The sequence below is a fragment of the Schistocerca serialis genome, chromosome 1 (assembly GCF_023864345.2).
Source record: "Schistocerca serialis cubense isolate TAMUIC-IGC-003099 chromosome 1, iqSchSeri2.2, whole genome shotgun sequence".
Taxonomy (NCBI): domain Eukaryota; kingdom Metazoa; phylum Arthropoda; class Insecta; order Orthoptera; family Acrididae; genus Schistocerca; species Schistocerca serialis.
In genome coordinates this window covers 536,255,470-536,269,453 of record NC_064638.1, presented here as the reverse complement: position 1 = coordinate 536,269,453, position 13,984 = coordinate 536,255,470, and the positions used below count along the sequence as shown (strand labels likewise).

General features: G+C 41.5%; 1 protein-coding gene across 1 annotated transcript in view; it reads left to right on the top strand.

Annotated features, from left to right (window-relative positions):
- Positions 1-13,984, top strand: part of LOC126411812 (acid sphingomyelinase-like phosphodiesterase 3a) — a 1,193,501-nt gene that overhangs the window by 77,760 nt on the left and 1,101,757 nt on the right. The gene's annotated exons all lie outside the window — the stretch shown is intronic.

Genomic DNA, 13,984 nt, shown 5'->3' with positions numbered 1-13,984 from the left:
GGTCACGTGCTTCCTGCACCCATAACCCAATTCCTCCTGCCCGATAGGCGTAATTCCATTCCACCATTCTATATATTTTGTTGTCTTCCATCTTAAACTTCACTTTCTTGATGGCACTCATCTTCAACAAAGGTACTAATGTCGTTTGTGACCTGCACAGGCTTAATATATATAAGGTAATAGTGGATAGACATTTTTTAAATAATAACAACAAAGACGTATGGTGACCAATTTTTTTCTTCATTTATTCAGTTCACACAAATGTGATTCTTGAGGTACAATCTAATTCTTGAGGTACAATGTAGATGCTATTCCAATGCAGAGATGCTTTTAACTCACACACTACAAAAGTAACACTGGTCGAGAAATTTTTTTTCTCCAGTGGCACTAGAAACTTATTTTTTAAAATCTACACATAAAACTAAAGCGGATATACTTTCTTTATTACAACTAAATTCCACAGTTCCAGTAGCATGGATTTTACAGTAATACTGACGGACTGCGCACAATGAGAATGTAATTTCAACGTTCTCAATAGCAAAGCTATTTAGAATAACAACTCTGATGTGATGTGAGGTATTTAGGTATATATACACTTAAGAACTATTCTGACCTGGATGGCTAGCGACAGGCGGAAATCTTAAAACCTATTCCATTTACAAGGCGCACATATTGTGTAGATATAAATATTTACAGGCTACCCATACGTTTCGTGTGAGTAAATAAATAAATATACAAATATTCATGTGTTTATCTTTTTTAATATCTTTTTTGTTTCATGATTTTATTAAAAAAGTTTCTGCACACACACACACACACACACACACACACACACACACACACACACACACACAGAGATATATATATATATATATATATATATATATATATATATATATAAAAATCCTTTTTTACCACATGTGCTCTATGTGTGTATGTATATACATGCATACATGGTACACATAAATATTTACGTGACACACATTACTACACACACACACACACACACACACATACACACACACACACGCACACAGCACAGTGTACACCTCGTGTCTTCTCGATTTCTCGATCGAATACTAGTCTGCTGTACCACATGCTGCGCCTGCGGTGCAGAACCGAGAACACTGCTGTGCAGGAACCTCACATAGTCTTCGATAGAGAGGGCTCTCTATGCCATACGACGCACACCCTTCGCCAGCCTCTGGGTGGCACCTTCCAATGTGCAATATGCATACACTTCTGTCGCAGACCTACAAACTCCTCAGTGGGCAGTCCATTCGCCTCGTCCTTCATAAAGCCGATAGCCTTCTTGTACGGTGGAACAATTCCATAAGGAAACTTCAGACAGATTAAAACTGTGTGACGGACCAAGACTCGAACTCGGGACCTTTCCCTTTCGTGGGCAAGTTCTCTACCATCTGAGCTACCCAAGCACGACTCATACACCCTCCTCACAGCTTCACTTCTGCCAGTACCTCGTCTCCTACCTTCCAAACTTCACAGAAGTTTTATATCAGCGCACATTCCACTGCAGAGTGAAAATCTCCTTCTGGAAACATCTCCCAGACTGTGGGTAAGCCATGCCTCCAAAATATCCTTTCTCCAAGAGTGCTAGTTCTGCAATGTTTGCAGAAGAGCTTCTGTGAATTTTGGGAGGTAGGAGACGAGGTACTGGTAGAAGTGAATCTGTGAGAACGGAGCGCGAGTCGTGCTTGGGTAGTTTAGATGGTAGAGAACTTCCCGCGAAAGGCAAAGGTCCCGAGTTCGAGTCTGGGTCTGACGTACAGTTTTAATCTGCCAGGAAGTTTCATATCAGCGCATACTGCGCTGCAGAGTGAAAATCTCATTCTTTAATACCATTAGGATCAACGGCTATGTGTGACATGTCGAATTGATTACAGTGACACCTCTTTACTCCATATGGATCGCAGTTCTACAACCAGTAGATGAAGCTACCTGTATCCATACAAGGGAATTTACGATCTGCAAACTCATAATGAAAGCGGTATATGTGGAATTTGGATAGGTCTAGTATGCATATCCCAACATTAATAGGTTTCGGAAACTCTACTACAGTCTTCGCCGTCTTCTCACCAACAAAGTTCTTATTGAATATAGTGACACGCTTAGAATTTGGTCTGGCAATGCAGTTCTTGCACCATAATTCCCATCTGATTATGTTCTAATCAAAATTTCACGTCGTTGCCTCAAATTCTCCATTGTTCTACCGAAAACTGAATTATTCATTGATTTGTAAAAATCTTACTCAAAGTCACACGTCGCAGAAGCCCTCTGTCTCGTATTCAAATCAATATACTCCTTCATCCAGGGGGACTGCTGGAAGGAGATAGCTCGGGTGATTCCAACCAGCTCCAAACCCAAGCTGAGACACTGCTGGAGATAACGATATTGAGTAATGCATCTCCACTTATTCCCCAGCATTGTCACCAGTTTTCGTGTGGTGGCCCGTCGTGGAACTAGCTGCTCTGTACACGGTTGCTCTCAAGGTGAATACTTAAAAGTGAATATTTTGTGTGGCGAACAAGGAATACGTTTTTCATATTAGGTGCATTGTGCTGCGACCTACTGCAGGTACTCCATATCAGTGACATCAGTAGTCATCGTGAGAGAACAGAATGGGGCGCTCTGTGGAATTCACGGACTTCGAACATGGTCAGGTGATTGGGTGTCACTTGGGTCATACGTCTGTACGCGAGATTTCCACACTCCTAAACATCCCTAGGTCCACTGTTTCCGATGTGACAGTGATATGTAAGTGTGAAGGGACACGTACAGCACAAAAGCGCACACGTCAACCTCGTCTGTTGACTGACAGAGACTGCCGACAGTTCGAAAGGGTCGTAATGTGTAATAGGCAGACATCTATCCAGACCACCACACAATAATTCCAAACTGCATCAGGATCCACTGCAAGTACTATGACAGTTAGGCGGGAGGAGAAAAAAACTTGGATTTCATGGTCGATCTGCTGCTCATAAGCCACACATCACGCCAGTAAATGCCAAACGACACCTCGCTAGGTGTACGGAGCGTAAACATTGTACGATTGAACAGTGGGAAAAGTTGTATTGAATGACGAATCACGGTGCACAATGTGGCCATCCGATGGCAGGATTTGGGTATGACGAATCCCCGGTGAACGTTATCTGCCAACAGTAAAATTCAGAGGCGGTGGTGTCATGGTGTAGTCGTGTTTCTCATGGAGGGGGCTTGCACCCCTTGTTGTTGTGCGTGGCACTATGACAGCACAGGCCTACGTTGATGTTTTAAGCACCTTCTTGCTTCCCACCGTTGAAGATCAATTCGGGAATAGCTGCAGCATCTTGAAACACGATCGAGCACTTGTTACTAATGCACGGCCTGTGGCGGAGTGGTTACACGACAGTAACATCACTGTAATAGACTGGCCTGCACAGAGCCCTGACCTGAATCCTACAGAACACCTTTGGGATGTATCACCGACCGACTTCGATAAATCTCCTCAGTGCTGCACTAGATAAAGAATGGCCTGCCAGTCCCCAAGAAACCTTCCAACACCTGATTGGACATGTCCCTGCGAGAGTGGAAGCTGTCATCAAGGCTAAGTATAGGCCAAAACCATTCTAGCATTAGCAATGGAGGGCGTGACGAACTTGGAAGTCATTTTCAGCCAGGTGTCCTGAAAATTTTGAGCACATAGTGTACGTATGTGATGCAATGTTGGCACCTGATTTCTTCACAATTCTGTCCATCGCAATCGTGGACATGAATGGGAAGGATGTCACTCCCCCTCCTACACATATTTCAACCCTATTTCTGACGTTTCTGTGAGATCAGAACTACGACACTCAGTGTTGACATCATGTAGTTTTCATATGGTTGGTCGAGGAAAATCTTTCAGGGAGACCGCCGCTCAGAATCGGTACGAATGTGCTGTAGGAGTTGGGATAAAGGGTGCCAAAGAAACTAGCCTTGCTTTGGGATGTTGATCGCCCACACTTCGCGGCCGAATAAGATAGTTCACAGTGCGATGAGCAACACAATGAAGTTCTTGGCAACATTCCACATTGCTGACACCCTCGTGCCACCCACCACCCTCCCCAAGGTGATTCAACCATACCTTAACGACGTCGTGGAGCTTCAACACCACTGAACGTGAAATTAAGTCAGATTATTCGAATTAATGCGAAATGCAAGAGATGTCGTTTTCAAATGATCTTCAGATGTGTTTAACAACACTGGTGCACTGTTTAACTTGTCATATAATTTGCAAAAATGCTTTTCTTTTTTTAAAAAAAAATGTGCTACGTAAAGAAACTCTTACTCTAAGAGACCATATAAAGTGTAAAGTAAGCTTCGTTATGTATCATTATTCACAGTACTTATCAGTTTCGCGAAAAATAGCAGCTACTATCGGTAAGTAATCATTTGACTAAATAAAATTATATACAGGTGCTACTGCTACACGGCACTTACTTTTCATTCTCTGCCAGTACCTCATTGTAATCATGTCATGCAAGTTTTATTTGCAGTTTCTCTGTAATTAACACGCAGCAGTTTGCGGCAATAAGTTTTCCCTTCGGAAACGCTGCGGAGACCAAAGACCTCTTTGTGCTTCCCTTCAACAGTCAGCCTCCATTCACGTACTCCTACCACTTGCATATTCGTGTTTAAGGACTTCGTGGGTTAGACTTTTTCAGCCGAATGTGTACTGTGTTATTTTATTAGCTACGGTATGGGGAACATGCAGAAAAGAACAGTTACCTCGAGCAACTATGAGGATCTTTGCGCATGTCTGCATTCAGCACCGACTATCAGCTGCCACAACAGTTTATAAGAATCCATAGGTAGGTGACGTAACAGTCAAAGTATTCAGAAAACATTCAGTAAGTAGTCAGAAGTTTCTCTGATAGTCAAATTAATGTTGCTTTCCGAATCATGTTCAATATAAAATGGTGTACTGCTTCAGATAGTACTTTTATAGTAATTACACTTCAAATTTTCCCATACGAATACTGAGATAGGCCAAAAGTCAGTTTGTGTGAAACTGTCAGCAACAAAATTTAGATCAAACTGCTAGAACGCGAAGAAAGGGAGAACGACTCTTGCCTTCGCTAACTTCTATGAAAATCCGTATTGTTATTTTAGATTCTCTTTGTTTAAGATGTGCTGCAGACAGAAAATCTCATACGTAAGGCACTTCCGCTTTTTGATATTCACTCTTCTTGACACAGCATCAGCAGCAATTATATTGTTATCATTGCTAGTAGATGACAGCAACAATTGATGATTCGAATGGTATGGGTCAATAGTGACTGCTTTCAATGATGTTACTGGTATCATATTCCCTGACATATTCCTATACTAATCATGCCATTGGTTTAGTTATTTTACAGTTTGTGATACCAATATAATGTTAAAAGTAAGTAATAGCCACCATCAACGTTAATGATTTCTCCTTAACAGCGACTTAATAGTTGATTTCATACTGTTAATGCCAGGGTGTACTGGTGCTATGAATAGTTAAATGCAGGCTTCAGTCTCGAGGAACAGAGAAAATTTTGGTTATCGCCTAGAGCTTGGTGTCACTTCTGCCAAACCGACATAATATATTACAATTATCATCTGATTTTCTGGGAAGAGTACATTTATTTGCCTCTAACAAGAGATTTTACACATTCTACAGGCTGACAAATGAAAAATTAAGTATCTATATATCACCGCCGCAATGATGTTATTGTCTGCATTTACAATGGCATAAAGGCACAAAATGAAATTAAATTTGTCATGTGTAGCTGTAATACATATCTAACTGTTGTTTAATCAGATGTGTACTTAAAGATCGTAGCTGCAATAGTTCACGAAATAAGTAATTGCTGTAAGTAATATTACTCAACACAACTTGCTTCACACTTTACGTCGCCAGTTATAGTACCGTTTTTGCCCATATAATGCTTCTTCGTGCCTCTCCTTCGATAAATACTAATTTTCATGATTTGTGACAGATTAAACATTGTTAACTTTGCTGTCAAACCGTGCACCGCTGTTTGCAAAACACACATCAAGAACAAATTGCAAATGAAATGTCTTGTATTTGGCATCAGTTTGATTAATCTGCCTTAACGAACATAGTTCTCAATTCATGAACTGCTAAAGAAACAAAAATGACAACAGAGTTGATTGTTGTAATTACATCAATGCTGCTAGTAACTACATAACAAACAGTGCACTTGACTCTGCCACTAAAATGACAGTCACTACACACATTCTGCATTTTGCAGCTACGTGAGTAATCAGCTCACTGCACTCCTCCATCCATTGTTCCGAGGCATGCCGACTTGTTTGAAGAGGTAGGCGCTGCACTCTGATTCATGTGTGTTTCATATGGATTGGCGCTATCAGTTGTTGAAGCCCATTTCACACAAAGAAAGACAAATTTTCGTAACTCACTTGTACTGCATTAAAAAGAAATACGTACATTAAGTGGTATCCAGAAAATGTTGGCGTTTCAACAATATAATCTAGATCAAGTTCAGGACATTACCTATATTCCTTAGATACTTCTTTGTAATTTTATGTTTTAATGCGAACAATTCTTGCATTATAAGTGTCAGTGCGTCTAAAAATTTAATTTTCTGTGTACTACAGAGTATATTAACGTAATCGGTACCTCCCTAGTTGTGTGCTGTTGCAAGTCTCACATTAGATTCAAATCTCGCAGGAAAACTATAAATTCTTATTTTTCTCCTTCCTCTACTGTAATAGTTTGAATCGACCACAAAGAAATTAAGTAAAAAAATCGTAAGGAACTCTTCAGTTTGAATAGCAGTGCCCTAGAGATAAAAAAGTCAGTTTTTCAAGAACATCAGATAAGTGGTGGAGTTTGCCAAACTTCACTAATTATTACTATACTATTATTTATTAGTTCACAGGCGCTTTTCTATCACTTATTTTCACTATTTTGTTAATGGTGGAGCTCCAACAAAGGAAACAATGGATGTTTAACACACAGAATAATCATACTTAAGTATCGGTCTCCAGAGCAACAGCAGAATATCCATGCAGAAAAGCTGGGAAGAAGAAGGCAATAAAGCACGTATAAACCTGCTCCAGAATTTAGGAGACATCGGTAGAGGGTGAGGGGTCTGGGGAGGGGTAAACTATGGGATGCTAGACTGCAACATTTGTTTTCCACCTTCACAGTGGGGTGATAGTGTGATGTGAAGAAAGGTTATGTCGTAGGCAGAAAGATGCAAGCTTAGAACATTTTGGCTTCATGAGTAAGTGCCTATGGATATTATCTGAAATTACTAGAACCGTCTGCCCATCTGTGTCGCCACATTACATTTTGATAATTTTCGTATGATTATTGTGGTAGCCTGAGAGTTTCGTTAGTATGATACCATTAAAGACTCTACTTTGTTTCTTAGCACTGCCTAGAAAATTAGTGGGATGCTAAGTTTGTTATACTTATTGTTATTTTGGGTTTCCTTTGTCTGAAGCTTACTACAAGTTGAAAAACTCCTCAACATAGATTCTTTTCGCTTATATCGAAGTAACTTCAGCATTGGTTATACTGTAACCATGATGATGGAGGTGGTGCGTTTGGGCTTATGGGCGCTCAACACCGAGGTCATCAGCGCCCTGACACACATTAAAAGGAACGAATGTGGACAGACCTAATGAAACTGAAGAACACACTCAAAGAAAGCAGGAAATGAAGGAAAATGCTACATAAGAAAGTAAAACCTAAGGAAGGGGAATACATAGCAACAAGAATGCCACAGGAAATTGTCATTGGCTGGCCACTCACATAAAATATGGGCGAGCTTGTCACACAGTGAGCAAATTAAAATCCTCTCCCTAAAGTCTTTGTAAAAACATTTGACATGGCACAGAACTTTAAAACTTTAACCACATTCGTCCGAATGTTGCCTAAAGGAGATGGCAGGTCCGCTGGCAAGTCAGCCGCTTCCCGCTGGACAGAAAATAAAACGCAATCCATTAAAACGTAACCATGATGAGCAGATTACAGTTGTTGTTCAGTTTTGCTTAAAGATGACTTATTTTAGACATTTCGGTTAGTGGTTAGTATTCCTTATCTCATATTCTGAACGCAACTCCTCCTTTCATGTTAACGGAAATTAGAATCGAACTTGTACTGCAATCATCGGCTGGACTCATTTTCTCCATGGCTTCTTAAGCCTGCTTCATTGGCTGTTCTCACAATGGATCTTTATGTCATTTACAGTTTACACTCTCCATAGATATTACAATGAATGTTGCAATGAATAGTGTGCCAATGACAGCATTCTTGAGAAAAACGTTTTATAAATATTAAACATTTGACACAGATGTTGCCAACTCATAACGTTTTTAACATAACCACTGGAGACAGACAAAAAATGTGAATTTCTTCTTTTAGATGTCACATGCTTCAAGACAGAAAAACAAAAATAACCTTAGTAGCATCACATTTATGATATTTAGCTTGCACACCGTGTATCAGAGCATTATTAGTAACTCTGCTGTAGTTGCCTCTGAGCACTATAGGACTTAACTGCTGAGGTCATCAGTCCCCTAGAACTCAGAACTACTTAAACCTAACTAACCTAAGGACAACATACACATCCATGCCCGAGGCAGGATTTGAACCTGCGACCGTAGCCATCTGCTGTTGTGTCTACACATAGTTACAGAAATTAGAATAAATGTCATCGACATACCTCTGTGGTATTCCAGTCTGCGGGAGGTGCACCTTTCAGATGAAAATTGTAGGAATTACTGTGTCGCTCAAGGAAGACCTTAATTGGTGACAGGAGTACTTCCCATGAGTAGTATAAATGAAATTGGGCAATTGGTTACATCCTAGATGGCAAAAGCAGTAGGGAGATAGTGGGCTCAGTGCAATTTTGACAAAAAAATTGATACACCAATTACACCCATCACTGAGCACCCCTGACCCCAACCGCAACCACGGCCACCCGAGCTGCATGGGTGCCCCATCCCCATCCTCCATCCTTCCCCCCAATCTGATCTATTCTCGGATATTTTGAATTTTGGTGGGAATTGCTTTGTCCCAGGGCTCTTCTCACATCCCACCCCCAACCCCACATAGGAATAGGTGGGAAAAGGTCTCAGCCTGTGGTGGATAGGATGGACATATGTCTTTGTTTAAACAGTCTTTACTTAATCAATATGAGGCAGTGCCTAGATCAGGTGTGTTCACCCCTGACCTAGCACACAGCACCACCACCAGAGGGAGCAGTCGGCTCTCCCATGACGTAACCCAAGCTGATAGTCTGCAGGTTAAATGTGGCAGGGAAAGGACTCAGCCTGTTCTGGGCTGCTGGAGAGAGGGAGGAGTGTACTTTATTTGTTTATGGCACAATTTATTTAGGGACTGATTTCAGGTACTTCATTTATAACGCTGATAGAAAACATTCACCCTGATGTGCTTGAGATCGCAGTAAATAGACCACAGACGTGCTAACTGCTCGTAGATAATGCAGTACACTGATGTGCAGGGACGCAAACAACTCGTATATTACTGAAATAATTCAGTAAATAGCATACAGGCTTGCTAACTACTCGTAGATCGCCGCTTAAACACCCGACAGTAACGCAGCACACAAACACTCAGTGCACATAATTAATGCAACGTATCAGCTACCCCAACCCTGGTCTTCCTTGGAGGAAAGCCCAAGTGCACGCCCCTCCCCCTAACGCAATTAAACCACAAGAGGCTCTTTAAATTGACGAAAATTAAAAATGGCGATGCCCTTTCTGGAACTCGAAATCTTGTGATCCTTGATGAAAAACCCAAGTGCATACCCTAACACATGGAAACTGTCCATATGCGGGACCGACGTAAATTGCAATCCTAACTACGTAATTAAAGATTTGTCCTAATTACCCAACTATACACATAGTGCTGCTCAAGGACGGCATAAAATCGCAATGTAGCGCAAAAACTGATGATACCATACATCTGGTGTTGTATTGCTGTCAAAAAATTTCGTAATACCACTCGAAATTGACCTAAAAAAGATTCTATTTACGTAATTAATCAGAAAGATCAGGCCAAATTACACAATTGTATACATAGCACTACAGAAGGATTGCAAAAAGTGCAATATGTAATAAAATCTGACGATACCATACAACTGGTGTTACCTTGCTGGGAAAAAAAAATTCGCAGTACCACTCGAAACCAGCGACAGAAACACTCAAATGCTACACTACGCCGGCCGAAGTGGCCGCGTGGTTCCGGCGCTGCAGTCTGGAACCGCGAGACCGCTACGGTCGCAGGTTCGAATCCTGCCTCGGGCATGGCTGTGTGTGATGTCCTTAGGTTAGTTAGGTTTAACTAGTTCTAAGTTCTAGGGGACTAATGACCTCAGCAGTTGAGTCCCATAGTGCTCAGAGCCATTTGAATTTTGCTACCCTACACCTACAAGCTGGAGGGGAAAAGGCTAGAGTGTAAGGTACTATCTTTATTATTTTTGGTGGGAAATAGGTTCAACTCACGAGATGCTGGTGTTGGACAAATAGGAGTTTGAAAAGTGTGTTACCTGTAAGCATACAGTATCTAATGCTGTTTGACACTGGAGTTCGCTACAGATGCCTACAAAAAATCGCCCAACAACGCAGCTAACTGAAGTCAATATACAGAATCGCAGTTGATGGATAAAATATGTCGTAGTTCTAATTACACTTCGAAATTGTCGAGATAGAACCCGCACTTTTGACGAATGGGTCATAATGCAGCACATGTTCTGGGGAAAATCGTCATCCTAAAGGTTGCATAGTGGTTGGTAGTTGAACATGCATTCTCCTCCATGCACAACCACAAACTGCCTAAAGCAGAGACCCTCTCCCCTCCCTCCCTCCCTCCAACAACCTGCAGGATGGATGGATGGATGGAGAGAAGGAGCTACTCCACTGACAGCCTTGTGGTTTGTGATGGGCACTGTCCCCCTTGAGGCGACGGTCCTTCACGAACACAAAAGCAGGTATAGTTAACTAAACAATAGGAGATAAAGGACGGCTGTCCCACATGCATCCTGGTCATGTATAGTGACGTAGAGACCTCCAATGCTTAGGTGGTGCACCTGCAGTGATGAGCTGTCACAGGCTAGACAGGTCCCCAATGCCTCCAATAGGCCTATCGTTCTGCTTTGGAAAACACTTTTGTTTAGTATCATTATGGCACGCCAGATTGGACCGAGGGAGAGCCGAATTCTCATATGGAAATCACCCACCATTCTGCGCTGGACGATTTAATGTCAACTCGACTCCTATAACAAAGCAACTTTAAAAAAAGAAGAAATTCGTCACGATAATAAATGTCCTCTTTCCATGAAAATAGAGAAAGTCCATTTTCATTTAGTTTTACGAGAAAAATCGGTACAGTTTTTTACGTTCGACTGCACTGGCATGTCATTATTTTGTGATGTCCAGTGAAGTGTACCGCCACTGATCACAAATGATCAGCAGAGACATACTCACCTTCCGTAAAATCAGAAAAAAAGAAACTTCGACTACCTTGATGTGAAAACTACCAATCACTGCAGAATTTACTCGTTATTTCGAAATTAAATTGATCGTGAGAGTCCCTTTGCATGGTGAGTACTATTTTTTCTTTTTTTTTTTTGTAGTCGGATTACACTCACCATGTAGGTCAAATGGGAATACGTGGAGAGTACATGATGTTCTTTTTGTGGAACACTATCGAGACAGGACATCTGAAGCTGCCCAAAGAGGGATTATAAAGTGCACAAAATACAGTTCGCATAAGGACCATTCTATTAAAAATACAGTCATCGAGACTACGTTACCATCACCCTGCATAAAAAGCGGTCTTGAGTCTATAGGTACGCACATGATAGTGTAACGTTTTCTGGCACAAATGCTGTCCGCAAATTGGAATCAAGTCTATCCATTCAACCACTTACTTGCGTTGGAGCCTGTAGAGACATGGTTTAATGTCTACAGCCACTTGTGAATCATATTCACGGCACTCTGATATCTGGAGAGGACTCATTTTTTGTGTCTCAGCGTGCATTCATGTCTATCAATCAAACATACATGGCGATCCTATTAAATATACTGGTATTGGTTCATTGTAGCATGTGGTTCATGATCGAAGTCACTTACACAGACCACTGTAAAGTTTCAGCACCTGTACTGTATGATGACTATACACAAGAGACAATCAATCACACGAGAGGGTTCCTGTATTGCTCCATCATAAACAGTTTAAGATATTGAATTTTTTCGGTTATAACACGTCCCATCAGTGTACACTGCCATACACATTGTTTTTTCTACCATGACTTAGAGACCCGTGTTAGCTGCTGCTAAACCGACATTAACACTCTTCAATCCTCTGGTTCTCACAGATAACTGAACATCGTATGGCATAAACTGTACAGCTACAACACCACAGGCTGGTAGAAATAAAACACAGATGCGATGTTTCTCTTGACAAAAATTTGGAAGACATCGCAACATATGGAAACTGGAAGAGTCTGCGGTGTTGTAGAGCGTTTCCAACAACTATTCGAAAGGGTAGCTGATGTTTCGGTGCTCCGCTTCGAAAAGCATAGTTCCTTCATATAGCAGTCATGCACATGTTTACCGTTACAGTGTTGACCATCGCTGTAAGGTTCTGTTCACAACACACGTCAGGTAGCACAAATAACAGGAAGTATTGTTATCTTATTGGTGAAAATAAAAAATAACAATAGAAATAAAAACGTGTACAATATTGCAGCATATAGAAATAAAATGAGTCTGTAGGCATGAGGAACGCTTCCAAACAATTATATTAAGGTGATGACCACTACATTTAATCCTATGTTCCATAGCGACAAGTAGCACATATCCAGTGTTCCATCAAGGTTCCCTCCATCTCAAAGGACTGGTGTCAGTCAATCATTATGCAGTAATCAACAGCATGCCCATTAGACAGTCGGGATGAGAGAAACACCATTGATATGGTATGTACTGTAATACACGATGCAGTTGATAGCGAGATCAATTTTAGCAATTTTACCCAGAAGTCGGAGTGAGCAATATCCACCACATTCTGCAACCTGTTTAGAAACAGAGTCAGCTGAGTTATTGCTATACTAGCATGTTTTGACCACTTGGTGGAAGTGGGAACATGTTCTCGTAGCTCCACCACCAAATCCACTGTTTTTCTGATCGGAAGACGTTGTATAGCACTGTATTCGATTGAATCCAGTCGCCTCCGCCAGCATATCCCTCATCTACAGTGCGTTCGCTCTGTTTTCTATATGTCTGTGACTGTGCAAGTGTCGTGGATGGCTCCCAGGACCCACCAGAGACCCAACTTAGCGTTCGAGTGTAAATCTGCAGTGCATTATATCGAGAACGATGTTGGGATGCAAATCCACAATATGCCACTTCTGGGACGGAGTCTGAATGTGGATCCACCACGCGCAATGTACGGAGCGATGTTGGGATGCTGATCCACAATATACCACATCTGAGTTAGCGTTAGAGTGCGAACTGCCACGCACTATATCTGGACCGATGCTTGGAGGTGGATCCACAACACGTCACATGTGATAGGGCTCGCAGTTGGACGAACCACGCGTTACGTCCTAGAACGTGTTCTATGTTCGATGTTGGGTCCACCAGTGAGAGAACTGGGTCCTGGAAGCCATCTGTGACACATGCACATACACAAACATACAGAAAACAGAGCAAATGCACTGCAAATGTAAAGTATGTGGTTGGAAGCGACTGGATGCTATCGAGTGCAATACTATACTACACCTCCCGCTAAGCAAAGTAGTGGATTTGCGCTAAGTTTTGGCAGTTCGACTACATTTAAAAGCGGCTTTAGAACACGGAATGAGAGCTTATGTCATGACCACCTGGGTAGAAGTGACATACCTGTATATTTAATATGATTGCTACATATATTTGGTTGATAGACATGAATGCA